Raw genomic sequence first — 6300 nt, forward strand, 5'->3', positions numbered from 1 at the left:
TAACAATGTAATATAAGCAGCACAAAGGTCCCTATGGGGGGGCTGGAGAGGAGGTCGATGGATTGAACAAAGTCTGGACTGTCATGAAGGAATCTGTCACTTCCTGTCTGAATGTGTTTTTGTTTTGTTTTTTTACAGCTTACCATGTGCCTTTTTTGCCTAAACCTAACCCTCCGTGCCAGCATGTGTGTTTGTTGATCTCTCCGCATTGGGTGATGTGCTGTTGTTGTCTAAACATAACCACATGCAGAATATTCCCATCATGTGCTTGTGTTGAAATCACGGTAGCAGCATCCCAGAACGTCGACAGCAGATGCAGACGGACACCTAAAGCGTAAAATGTAGATGCAGAAGTCCACTGCAAGGGGCAAAATGTGACAACTCTGAGTGAGAACGTGTCGTGCACTCCTGCAAAAACGCAAGGGAAAAAAGGAGCCGTCAAAACGCTTCTCTCTGACTGAGAACAGTTACAAAAAGTCACCCCAGACTGTTAAAGGCGCTCTGTCGGCCACCTTCCAAACTATTGCTTTATGGAGTATTGCTACTGTAACACACCGCTTTAGTATTTGGAGAAATCCAAAGTTTGACATGCCTGTTGTTGCAAAGATGAACATTGCATGGTTAATTGCATGCACAAAGACATGCGTTGACAGAGAAGTCAGGGCTAGTGCATGCACTTTTGCCTCCCAAGGCAAAAAACAATTATGCCGCCCGTCTATGAGTAATGCACCATGCCAGCAGTAATACACAGAGGCCAGTAAGGCACACATAAAGCAAATAACAGTAACAACAAACGCCAATATTGCTTATACATAATGGTCAGCACAATGATTAGATGCTCAAAGTGTCAACAGTATCAAAGTATGCATGACTCATCATTCAGGCATTTTCTGAATCCACAGACAAATAGTACATCTTTATAATAACTTCAGCAGACTGATAACATCACAATGATAATTTTCAAAATAAGACAATTTCAGCTATTCATGGTAAATAATACCAAGGCAAATCTCTCTGTATTTCATTTTCTCGTGGGCAGTTGTGCATCAAACACATATTATGCAACTTAGTTTACCATAAAACTTCAAATAAAAGCCTAGTCCTAATTAATGCCCAGTCATAGTAGTACTTACTAGCCTGGTGTGGCTACACATTTTGACATATAACGGCATGTTTAGGTTAGAGGCTTGGTCTGGTTACCATTCAGTTCGTTTTTATAGAAGTTGTTTGGATGTATGCTGGCTATCTGCTTTGAGTTAACATTAGTTAGCTGCTTAGATCACACATACAAATGTGTATTTATGTTTAAACTTTTGTCATTATGGACACACTTTGTTAGCTTGGTGAGATTCTCTACAATTAAATCATTCAGTTCATTTAAGTGACACCATGAGCACCAAGGAGGACAGTATTTCTAATTATTTTCACAAAATGTTTTATCATTTGTAAGCATTTTTCAGGTAACATCTTGCTTTATATTCTTTGTTTTTGTTTATCTTTTTTTTTTTTTTTAGGTTTTGTAACTTTTTTTTTTTTTTTTTGGTACTTTTTAAAGATTTCTTGCCAACTTTTGGATCATTTCTTGTTTTGTTGTTCATTACCGTCTTCCTGTTTTATTTTGTATTTACTTTTTTGAATGCCTAGCTTTGAAAGGGTTTAATAACTAATTTGATTGTATTCTCTATCTTTGCTGAGCAACAATTTTGTGTAAAGGGAATTAAAAGTTCATCCCATATAGTTGCTTGTCCCAAACAAAAGCCTGTTGGGTTCAATTATTTAAGCAAATACAGTAGCTTAGTTTAGCTTAGCTTAGCTTAGCTCAATTAGTCCATTTCCACGAAGTTAAGGATAAAATATCTCACAATAAAAGTCAACTCAGAGAAAAGAAGCCCAAAGACCAAATACAAATCCCCCTTCAAATCAGCAAGTCATTAAAACATAGTAAATTAATAAAAAGTGACAAGAAAAAAAAAGAAATCAACACAAAATAACACAAAAAGTAGCAATAAAGACAAGAGGAGAGAGAAAAACGTAAGCTTGGCTCACCTTTTAGAGGCGTACACAGAGTTTACGAGGCCAAACTAATGTCTTCAGTAACTTTCCTCCCGAAAAAAGTTTTCTACCGCAGCAAAACGCAACATCCCTCTCCATCCGTTAATATCTGACCGTAACGATACAAAGACAACATTTGGGCAGTATTTTTAAATTTTACCTGCTCCCTCGTTTTTTAGCGAAGACAATCAAACATTTTGTCAGTCGGCCTGGCTGCCATTGGCTCGCGACACCTGGGGGCGGGAGGTAGCCGCAGGTGATTGACACCTGTCTCAACAATTCATTATTGTGCTTCATTGAAAGCGGAGCGTTGCTAGGCACAGACCTTAGCAACGGAGATAATGTGCGACTGCGCAGGCGCCATATTGGTGAGGTCAAGATCCGCTCGTAAACAACATGTAGTGAGAGATGCAGATTTCTCTACTTAACCGACTGAAACTCGCTTAATTATGAACCGATTTTCATAAAATCTGTTGTGTTATGAACATCGGGCAGTGAACATGACATCGTCTGAATTAATTTCAGTTACTGGAGGCAATCTAATGACAAAAATAATCTGAATAGTAACAACACTGGGACCTGCAGGCTCCGATTTATGAATAACATCAAGTGATGGAGTGAAAACAAAGTACTTTTACTCAAGTGCAGTATTTTAGTGCGATTTTGAGGTACTGGCACTTTACTGGAGTATCTGCTTTTTCTGTTTCTTTAAATTTCATGCAACTTTGTTTTGTGCAACTTCATACTTTGAAACATTGCACACGTGTCATATTAAAGCCGGCTTTATTGTAGTCAATTGATTCTCTAATCGATTCTGCATTTCTCTTGGCCTTCAAAAATCCTAATATATCTCTATCATAACTTTAAATATCAAATTCTGATAATTAGCGATATATATAGTTCTCCCCTAGCTTTTTTCCCCTCTTTCCTTATATATATATATATATATATATATATATATATATATATATATATATATATATATATATAAATCTTTATTTAGTCTCAATGGATCATTGACAGCAAGCTTGCATTTACAATGAAGCTAAGAAAAATACAAAAATAAAATTAAAATAAAAGTGCTTAAAACAATACAGTTCACATAAATTAAAAATGGTTAAAATTTAAAATGAGATTAGAGAAAATAATTTTTTTTAAAAATACATTCTAAATAAACTAATTTCCTAACAAGTTGCTCATTATTATTTTTTTTTTATTTATTTTTTTTAGTAAATCGCACCAATTTGGTCAGGGTTCAAAGGCTCAAATACTTATAAAAGGTATCTGAAAGCAACACATGAAAAGTGATGCTGCTCCAGGTTTTAAAGTGTAAATTACATCAATCAATTAAAATTAAAAAATAAATAAATGAAAGAAGCCTAATAGTCAAACAGCTTTCAGTTAAGATCAGTCAGATACCACCTGACAGTCTGATAATAGTCTCTAAAGTAATAAGAGTGACAAATGATGGCTGAGCTGGAAATTCCAAGATTTAAAAAAAAAACACACAATACAATCTTGCAAAATGTGATTAAAAATGGAAAATGAAAAGCATGTAAAATGCACCAAACAGTCCTCACGGGTTAAGTGCTAATTCAATGAGAATAATCAAAATGTCTCTTACTTTGCTTTCTTTCACTTTTATTTGTTTTAACAACTTAAATATTTCATACACAGGTGGAGTACATGTTCAGTTTCTTAGACTCGCTGTAACAATATACTTTAGTCTTTGCAAAAATCCATTTAAAACAATTCACATTTTTAGCAGGTTGAGGCCCACTTTCAAAAGCATCTAAGCACTAAGATCGCCCGTGTGTTTCTACTGACAGCAAGCGTACTTCGTTGTAACAAGAAAGTGTTTTGCTGTTTTTTTTCTTTGTGTATTAACGTGCCGTTGTCCGTTGATAGTGCAGAAGTGCCTTTGGGATGCCAGGCTTTGTTACAGCAGAGAACTTTTCACTCATTTAACAAAAATACTTCCTTATTTATCTGCAATCCTGACAAGCATAAATGTCATTTGAACACACATCCGTTCATTTCCAGTGCAAATGATTAAAATGGAAAACAGAATAAATTAAGAACACAACAGCAACTGAATGTGTGTATTCATCACTCCTTGGAAAAAAAAAATCATTAACACTCATATAATCATGAGGAACAAGAATAAATGCTATGTCTAAAATGTACTGTATACTCTCAAATATCATACAACTGTGATTTTTAGTGCAATTTCACTTGTTTTACACCACAGCTCGATGCACAGAGAAGGAGGGTCTGCCACAAAAATGTTAACCTGCAGGGGGCAGTTTGCTTTTTAATCTGGGAAATTCAAAATAATGTCCTGGTAAATCTACACAATAAACACAGCTATGAGCTAGTCTTTGCATATTTTCCTCATTCAGTGCAGCATAAATCAAATGTAATCATGTCTACTGGAGGAATTTCTGTTCTGATCACACTGTACCAAATCTAGTTGCAAAGTTACAGCTTTATGAATTCAGCAGTTCTAATATTGACGAGGGGGACAATGATTACAGCTGGGAGTCATAATAAGCAGCAGTGGGCTACATAACAGTTTCAAAAGTACGTGTTCAAAAAAAAAAAAGCCAATGCCCTTTTCAGCAGGCTAATGCGAATCCCTACCCTGATATTTGGCCTTGCTAGCGGTGGCATGTAGCTCTGACAATGAAGCTGCAGGTCAGCCGGTCATTTGGATATCAAATCACAGAATCAGACCACTTTCTGGTCTGATTCTGTGCAAAGAGCTTACTGAGTTTTCAGATTCCCATAGGGGAAACAATTTAAAAAGCTGGATCTGTGGTTCTGCTTTCCGGGGTTACGGTGTATGTACAGAGCTACACACACAAAGCTGTAGCAGACGTGCATCGCCTTTAAAACAGTTGCCATTAGAAGAGCAGCGATATTTTGGCAACACTTCCAGTATCAAAATCCCAGCGGGAAAAGCAGAGATGTCTCAACAAAAACAGTATCTCGGCAGAAATGCAACAATGTAAAAAAAAAAAAAAAACCTAACTGGTGTTAAGATCTTTTCCCCTGCAGGAAAAGAAGCGGTCTTGTCAAAACACAACTGCTTTTTTGAGCCACTATCCCTGCAAGAAAAGCAGCAACCTTCTTGTTCCACTATATTAACAGGGAAAGCAAAGATGTCTCAGCAAAAAGCTTTTCATGCTACTATCCTCACAGAAATGTCTTGTCATTAAAAAAAATAAATTAACTTAAAATTTAAAAAAGCTTTCTGTGCACAGAAATGTAAAATGCAAAGATTTTTCTCTGGCAACTAGGCTGCTGAAACTACAGGTTGAAGCTTTGGTGCTGCTCAGCGTGAAGAGCTATCAGGGCTTTTAGACTCGCAGGCTAACATTTTCCCTCTGCGGTGCATCTCGCCGTGGCGTGTTCCAGTCCACCACTCACAGTTGCTGTTTCCTACATTCCTATGGTCATCCATGTATTGCAATTTTGTGAGTTCTCACAGTTCTGTACAGTATTGCACGATTCAACTCATCTCCAGGAAGTTTCCTTAAAGAATATTTTGCATCAAGTTAACCATTAAACTGTTGCCTGCAACCAGTGCTGAGGACTAATATTTTACACCAAATGGTTATCGATTATCTTTAGTAATACAGAGAATTAATAATCATTATTTCAATCAGGTATTCATTGTCCTACAACAGATTAAATTATCAAGTAATCACCTCACCAAGCATTTTATGAAACGCAGTCAAACACAATGTAATCTTTTTAAAGACTGGCTCCTGGACAGTTGAGTATTTTTTTTTTTTTTTTTTACAGAGTATGAAAAGTAGCATCCCACTGTCTTGACTTACTATTCTTATTCTATGCACACTCAAGTCTTACCTCAACGTGTGGCCTTTGTTGCCAAATGAAAATAGTCGTAACTTTCAAAGACAATGTGTCTCCGAGGCTAAACGTTTTACTTTAGTGGTTCGGAGAACCCCGTTATTGAGGCCAGTATCTGTTTACGACATGCATGTGTAGAGCAACAAAGTGTTGGTCATCTACAAACAAAAAATAAATGACCTGCAGTCATATCTATATATAACTAGTGATACAGATTGTGCAAAAACGCAGTGGTGTTAATGGTTTTGTCAAATGAGAAGTCCCTCTTTAAATATTTCCTTTAAACTTCACATTTAAATGGACAGAAGAGAAGTAACTCTAAGTCTCCAGCTACATGTCAGGCCTGTGCAAAGATACATTAGATGGGTG

This window comes from Plectropomus leopardus, chromosome 11, assembly GCF_008729295.1.
Source record: "Plectropomus leopardus isolate mb chromosome 11, YSFRI_Pleo_2.0, whole genome shotgun sequence".
Lineage (NCBI taxonomy): Eukaryota > Metazoa > Chordata > Actinopteri > Perciformes > Serranidae > Plectropomus > Plectropomus leopardus.